Here is a 12,602-nt window from a genome sequence, read left to right on the forward strand (position 1 = left end):
TAAAGAACTGAAGCACTGTTTTATCTTGTGTGAACTACAATTTTACAAGACAAGCTTTTGAAAAGCTCTGGTTAAAGACAAAAGTACTCACTCCTACCAGACTTCCAAGCTTCTGAACACAAGAAAAGGAACTTGCACAGAGGAGTGAGAGGATCAATACTGAATAATTTGAAGCAAGTTTCTTCAATTATTCTTTATTAGCATGCTATCTTAATTCTTTAGGTGATAGTCTGCATTTTATTTATATAAAAAAACTGGGCAAGAATGAGGCACTTCTGATTAAAAAGTGTTAAGATAAAAAGTATTCAAAGATAATCAGATGACGATCTGAGCTGGCATATATAGGGCATAGCTCTTCTAGAAGCTTATTTTAAACAAATCCAATAAAGATGAATTCAGTGTGCTGTGGTAGTGTGCCTCTGAGTAAAGATGAAGCTTTTTTTCTGAAGCTGAGAGCTTGCTAAAAGAAAATCAACGTCTCGTGGACCTTCACTTGTTCATGTATGCCAGTGCCCTACTATCTCACATGGTCTTCTTTTTCATGAGCTAGATAAAGATCTGAGAGGAGACTCTTAAATCTTATCCACACTAGCAGAGTTAAGCCATTTTCAAAACCTGTTTAATTTAACACAGTTTTAAATCCACAGCCTTATTAAGTTAACAAGCCGTCAGCCTTGCCACCAGGTTCTGTAATCCTCTTAGATCTTCAGTCTAAGCAGGGCAGGGATAGTCAATAAGTAGATGAATAGATAATCTGTCAGAAGAAATATAGGTCTTCCAGAAATAAGTGTTAATATCTACACTGAGTTTTAAAAGGTTGAGAAATGCTGATCTGAACTTCCATTGAGTATAAGACACACTACCAGAGTACCTACAACTTGAGGAAAAAGTTGAAAGGACTATCACTTTGTTTTGTTGGGGGGGCGGAATAAAGGATCTTTTTTTTTTAATGCATTAATTCCTGGTTTACAGCCCAATAAAATTAGGTTAGATTTTAAATATAGAATGAGGTAAATAAAAATAAGTGTTTCCTTGCCATTATGCATATGCAGATTAAAGGCTTCTTTGTGGTTGTTTCACAAGCTATCTTTGAAAGGCTATCAGTAGTCTGTGGACCAGAATTTAAAAAACACGCAGACAATGTGGTATTGGCCACCACTGCAGTCTCCATATTACTTCTGTTCAGTTTTGGCTCTTCTAGCCCTACTGAACTTAAGCTGTGCCCATCTCCTGAGCAGAGCTCCTGACGTAATGGAGCTGGAGGAAGGAAAAAAACCCAGTTTATAGCAGAAGAATTCTGCCTAACATGAGGATCCCTGCCAGACATGTTCACGCAGCACCAGAGTAGGAGCAGAGGAAGTGGATGTGGGGTGCAAGCGAGTTCCAGGAGATGCTAAGGATGTTCTTGCATTTGGAGAGGGTGGCAGAAGAGCTGAGCACACAGTGAGTATGAGGCGTGAAAGCAATCACTCATCTTGTTGAAAGGATGGGAGAAGGCCTCTGGGAGGAGATGACTGAAAAGCAGAGAAACTTCAATACTGATGGGTGATAAAGACCCAAAAGGTCAAGTAACAAGGGAGAGGAGGGATAGTAAATTATGTTGAAAGAAAACAAACTATGGTAGTAGATTTGGAACATAGCAATAGACAGATTGGATAAAAAATGACGAAGGAGGAAGTATGATTGAGCAAATGACTCTTTGCTCACTGGAATTGAATTAGAGACCTGGTGTGGAGGAGGTGCTGGAGGAACCAGTTGAAGAGGTAGCTTGATGTTTGAGGAAGGTTTTGGAGAGCATCAAAATGAAAAATTGGAGGAGTTGGCTAGACAAGAGGTGAGAACAAGAATTAAGTGTGTTGGCTCACATGACATCTATTTTCCTCCAGTATGTGTGTATTTTAATTTTAAAATACTGTGTATTTTATTTTTCATTGTTTATTTGAAATAGTGTGTCAGGTACTATATGACATTTAGAATATTTCCGTTCCAGAATGGTTGAAGAACTTCCTATTCAGGAACTGTGAGGATTATTTCTGGCATATCTCTCAAGCACTTTGAGATTCTTCACAGGATTCTAAAAATGTCAATTTTATTACTAATAAACTATTCTCATAGTTCTTATAGAACCATAAAGCTACAAATTTAAATCTTCCATTCAATTAACTCACAAAGAATATAGGAAAAGGTGGGCTAGCGTCCTAGGGGTTGTTTGGAAATCGGAAAAGATTCTCAAAGAAGGAAGGAAAAAAACAAGCATTTGTGACTATTCTGATTTGGTGGCATTTTCTTTCAACTTGCTTCTATGTTTCCTCAGTCTTTTGTGTAGTCCTTCAGTTAGTAATAGCTGAAAATAAGGCTGTAAACATCCTACCAGCATTAAGAGCATGGCTACAATCTTACACACTGTTCTTTTGAATTTAGCCATGACAGATAAGAAGAATGAATTTTGTGGGGTAGGTTCTCCAAGCAAAATAACCCAATGTTTTCAGTATGTTTTCAGTCCCTTGGAGCAGCTCACCTTTCTGTAATATGGTTAAAAGGAGAACTATCTTCCTAGAATTATGTTTTCAAAATACATGATTTTTGTTCAGTAAGGGGGATTTGTGTTTATCTCTACTTTCACTAACAAGTGGAATTGGGTTTTCAGTGGAGAAATAGAATAGCTAGTGGGCTGTTTCTGGAAACAGATTCCCAAAGCAGTTTACAGTGTCAAGAAATGTTTATCTTCTCATACTGAAACCTCCGAACGCAGGAAGAAACATAAGGTCAATGAAAGCTTATTTCTGACTTCAGCTCCTGTTGTGGGTATATCCTCTTTACTCAGGAAATCATACTTTTTCATATATTCAGTTCAGAATTTTGTTGCTTGCAACAGGGAGCTGATGTCATTTATGCTTCCCTATTTGTTATTTTACCAGCTCCCTACCTTTAAAAGGAACAGCATAAAAGAGGTCAAAATTTATTTTAAACAGCATAGAAGAGGAACTGATTATTCTACACATTCTGTACAAAGGTTGTGTGGTTTTATTTCTTTAAAAATAATAAAATATTAAATGCTATGCCTGATGCAGTTAAATAGGAAATATTCATAATTGCATACCTAGCGATTGAGAGGGAGACTTTTTTTTTAGTGTAATGCTGTTGTTTCAAATTTTCTGAGTTTGCACTAAAAGAATCCAAGAAAAAAGGGGGTACAAAAAAAGCACAACTGTCGGGAAGTGTTTGTGCCCTTTTTTTCCTGCAGCAATCACAGAATTTTACGTGCAAACTCAGATGCCATTTAAAAAATATTCTCTGAGTAAAATTTTATGTAACGTGTATGTATCCTTAATCCTTTTAAAGCTTTTGAAATGTCTGCAGTGCACATGCAGTTAGGCTATACCACACAATTTCTTATTTTTTGATGTTAATGGGAGTTATGAGAGTTAATGAGATAGATTGGTTGATTAAATTTATGCCCTTGTTTGTTGTTTTTTGTAGGCTGTGGTTGTCTGAGTGGGTGTATGTTTTTGTCTGGAGTGTACTGCTCAGTTCACAAAAAAAGAGTTTAGATTAGAAATGGTTAAAAAGGAAGAAATAGAAGTATTTTAGACTTACAGTAATGGAAGGGTATGGATTTATAATATTCAGGGGCACAGTCCTCAGAAGAAATCCATGTGTGTAAAATTTTTCATCTGCTTACAAGGGGATTTCAGTGCAGCTTCGCTTAGATGTGGTCAGATTGAAGCCCAGTCCTACACAGAAAAATCGAAGTTCAAGGTAGTTTATCTGAATCAAACAGAAGCACTAACTTGGTCGTTTAATTGGGTATGTCTTACAGCTCAAAAAATCTTGTAGCCCAGTATGCAGTTACCACAGCCTATTTGATGGCTGGGCTTGGTTAGTCTCGCCTATAGTAAACGGAAAGCAAAGTATTCCAAATCATGTGTTTCAAGCAAATGTTAAATGTTTGCCTCCAGTAATTCATAAGTTTTGTTTGTGTAAGATACCTTATAATGTTGGATAAATCCTCTTCATGCTTAAACAGATAACCTCACCCTCAGATCGGGACGTTTGCTGCAGTCCCATTTTAGGAAATCATGGCGCTCTCTCTTCTGATTGCTATTTGCAATGTAAGGTTAGGACCCCACATCTTCCTAGAAACAGCATCTAATTCTTGGGAAGTCAAATATCTCTGGTTCTCAAAGCTAGAACATTAGTAAGAATTTGTAAGATTTCAGATAAGCCGAAATCAAGTTATGCACTTATTTTCTAGGTTTGAATGCATGAATATGTTTAAAAACTCAGACTCACATTCGTTCCACGTGTTTCATTTTGGGGAAAGAGGTAAAAAGTTTTGGTAGACTGTGGCTTTCTGACTTAGGGAAAACCCATTGCTTTGTACAAAGGCAGACCACACTCAGCACCAAACAATTGAAATGGCAGGGCTTTGTCAGCACCACAGAGCTCTGGTTTTAGGTGCAGACTCCAATCACTGCTAGGCTGAACACACCATTAGATGCCAAACTGTGTTTTGTTTTTGGAGAAGGTAGTTGATTTTTATTAGGATAAATGGATCTAAATGTCTTAGTAGCAGTACTCAGTGGATGAAATAGCATTTGATTTGTCCTGTGTTTTGAAAAAAGAATACTTTTTGCAGATTTCTTTCTTCTATTCAGCATATTAAGTTTAATTGAAGAAATTTGTCCAAAGTGGTCTTATGTAAACACTCACTGTGTTTATATTTTTCAAGGTCTTGTAGCTATTGAAATAAAATTACAGTTTTGAACTTTGCTATTAAAATATACATTGGAAAATATTCTGTTGGAATACAGAAGAGCGTTAATGGCTTCCATGAAAACAGATCTGGTAAAAATCAACAAGTGCAGTAGGTATCTTGTTCCTGTGGTAGCTGAAGCAATAGAAGCTGCTGCTAAAGGTGCTGATCGACGTAATAAATCTGGAACAGGGGAGACTACCCTAGGAGGACTGATAAAACCGACCATAAATACTGGAGCTGCATCACTGGTTAGTGCCTAAGGAAAAATGGGTTTTCTGAGAGAGGGAAGGAAAGGAAGAAGGAAAAAAGAAGCAGAGCTGTGTATGAACCATCAAGGCAACAGACAACACTCTAGAGAGCACAGGACTTGCTGGCAGCACTAACAATTGCAAAGTATGTGGGTGCTGTTTCTTGGTCATGGTATTTTTGGAGAATCATGATTTTATGAATGTTCTCAGTAAATACTATTTTGAATTATCATTTTATCTTTCTAATGCAGGTGAGCCAGCAAGGACCTACGAATGTTGGCTAGCCGTTCAGATCAAGGGCTAACAAATACTTTGTATTTTATATCTATGCTTTTTGTTTGTCTTTGCACACAACTTTTTTAAAAAGACACTGGGAAAAAATAGCATTGGATACAGAAATCCCATGTTTTTTCTGTTTTGTCATTTTGTCAGTATGCCTTAAATCTGCCGTAAGTGAATCACCTTAATTAAGGTAATTTAGCCTTTGGTTCAGTATTTAACATACTGTGAAGATTGATACTGGTGATTGTAGTGGCTTAATCATGTAGACTTTTGGCCCCCTGTCTAAAACTGAAGTTGTTCCGCCCAGTGAAAATAAAATAACCACTGGAAAAAGGATTAAAACCCAACTGCCCACATCCCAGGTGAGTGCTTGGGTCATTGGGCCAGAGAATTGTTTTGCCGTCCCTTTCAGTGCTGTAATAGAGTTTAAGGGGAATCCATGCCAAGACATCTGTGGTTTGGTGGTTGGATCTCATGTCATCTTGGATCATATATTGCAGGTGCTAATGGCACTTTTTATGGAAATAGCACCTTTTTCTTTTTTTCTTAATCTCCTTGTTTGTGTCCCCAATGAATTATTTGGTGAGATAAAATAATTCTGATTGTATATTTTGTCTAGAAAGCACAAAATTAAGTATGGCTTGAAGTGTGGTTTTCCTCTATTTTTTGACTATCAGATGGGGAATATAACATTTGTTGTTTGTGTTGGCTTAGCTGTGATATTTCTCTTCTCATTTTCCTCTGTAACGTAAAGATGAGATTAATTTAGGATAAAACAGTTTGTTTCTGACTTCTGTTTTTAATGAGAAAATAGTATCTCTTGGGATAAACTTTCAGATGCTGGAACATTATTGTTTTGAAAGAAACTAATATTCATCAAAGCATAAATTAAGTTTTTTTCACAAGTTAAATCACTTTTGAAAAGAGTTTTAAAAGCATACATAACTTTGAATATTATGTTTCAAGTTAGCTATATCTCTATGATCTTGTGGGGATTATATGGCTGCTATTGAATTTGAAGGAAAAATAACAAAAACAGTAATTTCAGTGTAATGTTATTCCCTTAAAAATAATAATAATCAGCAAATTGCATTGAGATGTATGTGGACTTCAGTTTTTCATATAACCTTGCACATTGTATCTAGCCTTTCACTTTTTCCAATTCAATGTTCTTCTCTTAATAAGAAATGAGTGTCAGGTATATTCTTTCTAGGTGGTAGAAAAAAATTATTAAATTTTGTGTGCTTTATGTTACAGCACAAAGTGTTTGAAAGCCTGAGTAGTGAATCTGTATTTAAAAAGAATCACTGAGAAGTGTAATATTCCTTTGTTTCCTTTTTTAAAAAAGGAAAATAGAACCACAGTCTGCTACTTCCTAGGAGAGAGAACAACTGAGGCTGTACAAATGTAGTATTATTGAGAAGTACAAGTACATGCTCATGTTATGGCTGTAGATGAAGACTAACTGTTCTACTTGATGCATGCAGATGAGGGCATAAAAGTGACTGTAATGTGCTATATAAAATGTTGGCACTAGAAAGCTTAACTGCTGGTGTGTAGAAATCATCCCTTTGTTCTCTTTCCACGTTCTTCATTTACTCTGTGCAATATTTCAAATGAAAAACAAAACTGGGATTTTTATGGGTGTATTTTACTGTTTGCCTTTTTTTAAATAAAACTACTTTTTTATGTATCACTTGATTATTTTTTATTTATGTACATTACTGTTATGTATTGCTTGAGTTTATTTTTTTTAATCTCTTGTGTTCAAGGTGCTTCAGTGATGATTATCTTAACATAGCTATAACGATTCTTAAACTCCCAGCTTCTTTGCAATTTGTGTTGGTGTCAACCATTTACTCTAATTTTGAATTTAGAAATGTGGTCACCCAGCAGTGTGTGCACAGAAAGGACCGCTGGGCTGGCTTGGCACTCTCTGGTCTAATCTCCTCAGGAATAATTAGTACAAGCATTACAGATAGTTCCAGCCAGGCAGCATTAACACCAAGTTTCTAAGAAACCTCTTGCATCCAGTTTTGTTTCATTAGTATTGGCAGTGATGGAAGCAGAGGAGCGTGCTGCCAAGGTTATTACCAGTGTATGACACAGGCTGTTCTTGGCTGGGGGCGGAACCCAAAACACTGGAGTCTAGCTTATATCAGTACTCTGCTTTAGATGTTGCTTAGACCAAGGGTGGCAAAATTAGGAGAAATTCTTACTGTAAGTGAAGTTGTGCTGGAAACTTCTCTGAAGTGAATCATCCTCGAATGGACAAGGCCATTAAATGCTAAACCTATCCACGAGCGTTTTCCTGTGTGTGCTTTAGTGTTTGGATTTTTCAGTTTGTAACGATAACACTGCAATGAAATGGGCCACCAAGGCATATCAAAACTGCTGTGACTGTCTAGAACTAAATGTAGCCTCTAGCACTTTAACAGTAAAAGTAAGCTGTTCATTTATCTCTTAATCTAATATGTTGCTGAGATAAGAAAGAACTGTTAATAAGCAGTAGAGTTTTTGTGAGTATAGACTGAATAGTAGTAGATTTAATGATAAAGTTTATTAATGGAAGCCTTGCTCTTGTTGAAATTCAGCGTGCTTTCCATGACAATTATTGGTGAGAGATCTTAATTTAAATGCTATTTTGTGAAACTGATTTTAGGCACGTTTTTGGCAGCAGGCAGATGTTTATCCCACATGCTGTTCTGTGGAAACCTGTTGTTTGCAGTCAGGTGGGTGACATCAAATTTAGCTCTCTGACCCAATTGTGTTTATATTCTCACGGTCTTTTGCTAGACTGACAAAAACTTGGCTGTTGAGATGCTAGATACTGCAGCTTTGATCACACAAAGCTGAGCTTTGTTTTAGGTTTCCCAGCGACCGGTATTCCAAAAGGGACCCACTGCAGGTAGCCCATAGGTAGCACTGAAAAGCAGCACGTGTCTGAAATCCTGCGTCTCCACAGCTGAGTGAGCTAATTCTGAATTGTAGAGGGCTATTTCATTGGTATTCAGTTTGAAATCCTCTCCTAGAGTTAAATGGTTATGTTGATGATTCCATCAAAAGTTATTTTTTCTTTAAAAACAAAAAACTTCCCCCAAAATAGGGCAGTCACTTAAAACAACAACAGCAAAAAAACCTACCCAGTATTTCGGTGACTTGAGTACTTCCCATCTTTTATTCTCAGTTTGTGGAGCTGTAGACTCTTCTGCTCCTGCTTCTGGAGGGTGGGCACCGACCACCCACCTAGAGGCTGAAGAGCTGTAAGGCGTCTCCACCCTCTTGTTCAGGTCGTGCCAGAAAAAAAAAATTGATTAACTCAATTGCAAAACATCCGTAGAAAATGAACAGAGGCAGCTACCAGGGCTGATACGTGGCTCTGATTCAAGAAGATCTGATACATTTAGTATTACTTGATAACAAATACCTCCAAATCAGCACAGGGGATGGTAGTCTCTCCTTAATTTCTCAAAGGTAAAATTGAAGTTTGCTTTAATGCTCGATGTGGTGAGCGTAGTAAGTGCCACTGGTGGCAATATGCTAAAATTCTGATATAATACAGTTGAAATAGATACAAGGTAGTAAAAAGTGAAATTTTTAATCAGGCACAAAACCGTGAAACAGCCATAGCTAAAGATCGGCTGCAGACTGAATATTGCATTGTAGGTCAAATGTTATCAAATCACTTGCATGTTAAGCAGGTCTTCACTCACAGTGAGAAAAGTATTTTTGTTGGGTTTTTAAAGTTTTGGGTTTTTTGTTTATATCTTTTTTGCTTCTTAAAAAACATCTCAGTGACTTTAGAGGGCACAGTTTTAAGAAAACTAATTTTAAATGAATGCCTGATGGTACTTGGATTAATCTGGATTTCCCAAATGAAAATCAGTCTATTTGAGTAACTCAGATAGGAGGTGGAAGGGAAAGAGGTGTCAGCATGCTGACTGGGTGAACAAGAGTCGCCTCTAGTCACCTTACCATCTTAGTTTTTTAAGATAACTTATATGTGCTTTCAGATACTGTGTATTCAACAGCAATTTTTAGTTTCAATATTCAAAATTGACTTAAAGCCTATTTTACTATAAACCTTTTAAAAATCAATACCGGATAATATAAAATAATGTGAAATTAAAGAGAAGACGTTCTATGCTACTATTCAGCTTCCTTACAAATTATGTGGGGGAGAAATTCCTCGTAAAAGAAAACCTGATGTGTCAGATGCTTAGAGAGCTTAGGATTCCAAGCTACTGTAGAAATTATTTCTTTTAGTAATATTTCTGACTCAGTAATTATTTGGGAAATTACTGGGTCATGAGCTATGAGCTATTCTGTAGTTCCTGGCACAATAAGGTATTATCAAATAAGAATTTTTATTTTCTTATTAGCAATTCACTTGGTGGATAAACTTATGGCAAGTTACATTTCTTTATAAAAGAGGTGATGCGAGTATTCCTAGGTTTTTTTGGGGAAGAGAGACAAGAAATAATCTTTTATTAGTTTCACCTAAGACTATATCTGCATTTTAACAATCACCATTTTTTCCTGGTGTCTTTTTTTCTTGCCATTGGATTCTTCATTTGAGTCTGAGCCCTTAGTAGAAAGATTATATTATGATACCAAAATACTTTATAAAATATATTTAATGAATTGGATTGCCATTTAGATCCTGTTTCCAGCAGATGGGGGGATGAGGCCCGTAATTCTCAACAAGTACATTGGAATGGAATAAAGAGAGTTAGATTGATTCTGATTCACAAGACACTGTCTCCCATAAGCAAGATGCATTTTACATACCACTCGTTTGGTTTTAAACTTTCCTTCTCTGCTAAAATTACTTACCAGAGTAGTTTATCTTACTGTCCATTGCAATAAGTATAGCAAGCTGAAATATACAAGTATAGCAAGTGAAAATAACATGTTGTTTTTTGATTGAAGCCCATTATTTCCTTCCAAACAATTAATAGGTTGTACTGCAAAGTTTTTTTCACTTCAGTGTGTGTGTGAAGGTGGAGGCACAGCAACACTATCAGTATACTCCTATATTCAGTAGTCAGGGTCTTCATACATTCATAAATATTGGTATATTTATGTGTTCAGCCAATGTTACATATACAAGGTACCTCTTAACCTCTTAATCCATTGTCTGTCCTGTACACTTGTATTTCCTACCATATTGGCAGTTTTCTTCCATGCTTTGGTTTTACATACGTGTAGGGACCTTTCTAGTGCTACACACTGTGGTTGGGATCTTTATATGGGGCTTTTTTCTTGTGTTCTTTCACTGTTTGAGAAACCAATATAGACAAATTACCATCTCCAGTGTACTTTTTGCTGTGGTAAGCTCAAGTACACATTGAATAAGTATGGTTTATTTTTGGAGGAAATCATGGAATATTATTGTCATGACATTAGATAGTTTGATCTGTTTATTGAAAACAATTGCATTTTTTATTTCATGGGCAAATGAAAAGAGAAATATTGAGCAAAGTTAATCTCTGTCCAATGCTATATCCAACAAACTACTTCAGAGTGGTTGTATAACTTAGTTCTGTTTATTCACAGCTAAGGTTATTGCTTCTTTTTTGGTTTCTATTTATCAGGGTTTTTTTTTTCCTTTGCTGATGGACTGTACTTTTGAAAAGAAAGGCAAAATAAACATATTATTTTGGGGAAAAAGAATCAGCTCCAACTGAATTTGCTGAATGAGATGACCTTGTATCACAGCTCTAGAGTGAATCTAACGATGTTCTTTCAGTTCAGGTTCACGTGGTCAAGGTTGCTCCCTAGCCCAGCCATACGAAAATGTGGCAGTGCATGAATTTGATAAAATTTGTATCTTACAAGAGGGAGTATTCTAGGTAAGCTGTGGAGCTTTTGTAGCTTTTTGTAGGCTTGGGTGGAGTTGTACATTACGGAAAAGAAAGAAAGACCAGAAGCACTTACAAAAATCTGAAAATTACAGGATGAATTCAGAAACTTCATTTTTTGCCTTCAATAATAACATGCATTAATGAATGCTATCTTGTAGTTAAGACTATGAGATACTGTTAAGTTCCAGCTCTTAAGTTGAATATATGACATTGGGCAAATCTCTTAGTCTCTCTGTGAGCTGAATCATGATCTTTGACAGGTTTATCTGTGGCAATTTAAACTGTTATCACTCCTGCCTTCTGCTGAAGGTTACTGACAAAGTCAGTTTAGGCTAATCGGCAGGTTATGAACTATGCCTGCTGATGAGCTAGCACATGGGTTTTTTTTTCCTGTTGTCCTTGCCAAATGGACAATAATCTTCAGCAGGAAAGTGGAGTAGAAAATAGAGGCAATAACATTTTAGATGCTGTAGTAAGGTCTTCCAGAGGATGAATTAGTCTTTACTTCTTGATGTGTGAAATGAATGTAACATCTTTTTCTTTCTTTTTTTCTTTTTTTAAAAACTTTGTCCACTGCTTATTTACTTTATACCTAAGATTGAGGGGGGTCAAAAATCATTTTGCGCTGCATTTAGATATTGCAATGAGGGAACATCCAGGTTCCCTAAAAGAGAAATAATGCATTTCTCTAGCTTATGCAATTAAATCTCTCAATTGTTGTAATTTACAGAAAGCTTGCTGAAGTAAATTATTTTTCATTTATTAAATACACAAAATGTGCTTTCTTTTATGCTAAATTTTTAAGCAAAAAATTATTACACCCAAAACAAGTCTTAAAAGTAATACAGTTTTACATAAGCAGGTGTTTGTTACTGAAATTGTAAATTACTGACTGCAATAGTGGACTTGCATTATTAAAGCAATGAATGAGATAACTAGTAGTAGCAAACAGAAGTAGAGCTGGTTTTTTGACATGATTTTTCTAATTGTATTTTAAGGCCTAATTTGATTTTTGAAAAATATTTTTTCAAGTCGTAAGTGGAGCAGATCTATTTTCTATTGGATATTTGTCATTCAAAAAACCCTGCATATCTCTCTCTGTTTCTTAATGAAATGAGCACGTATGATTTGTATACTTACAAAACATTCTGTTTCTAACACATTTATGTCTCCTTTGTGGGTGTAATAGATAAGAAATCTCAAACATGGAAGTACTGCATATTGATGATGTTTATGCTAGAATATTGTGTGGTATTTTTCAGATGATATATCTTGCTCTTGAACTCCGTAACACAAAAAATTAAGCTTGCTTACTAAAGGAGTTTTTAAAGATTGTATCTACATGCTTGTTGAAATGGAAATCATTGTACTGATGAAAAGGAATGAATAGAAATTTCCCAATGGCAAGCAGAGTATTAAAAGAACGTAGGCAAGTCTTGGCAAAAT

General features: G+C 35.9%; 1 protein-coding gene across 1 annotated transcript in view; it reads left to right on the plus strand.

The window, feature by feature from the left end:
* SH3RF1 (SH3 domain containing ring finger 1) overlaps positions 1-12,602 on the plus strand; it is a 92,953-nt gene that overhangs the window by 10,932 nt on the left and 69,419 nt on the right. The gene's annotated exons all lie outside the window — the stretch shown is intronic.

The sequence above is a fragment of the Calonectris borealis genome, chromosome 4 (genome assembly GCF_964195595.1).
Source record: "Calonectris borealis chromosome 4, bCalBor7.hap1.2, whole genome shotgun sequence".
NCBI classification, from domain to species: domain Eukaryota; kingdom Metazoa; phylum Chordata; class Aves; order Procellariiformes; family Procellariidae; genus Calonectris; species Calonectris borealis.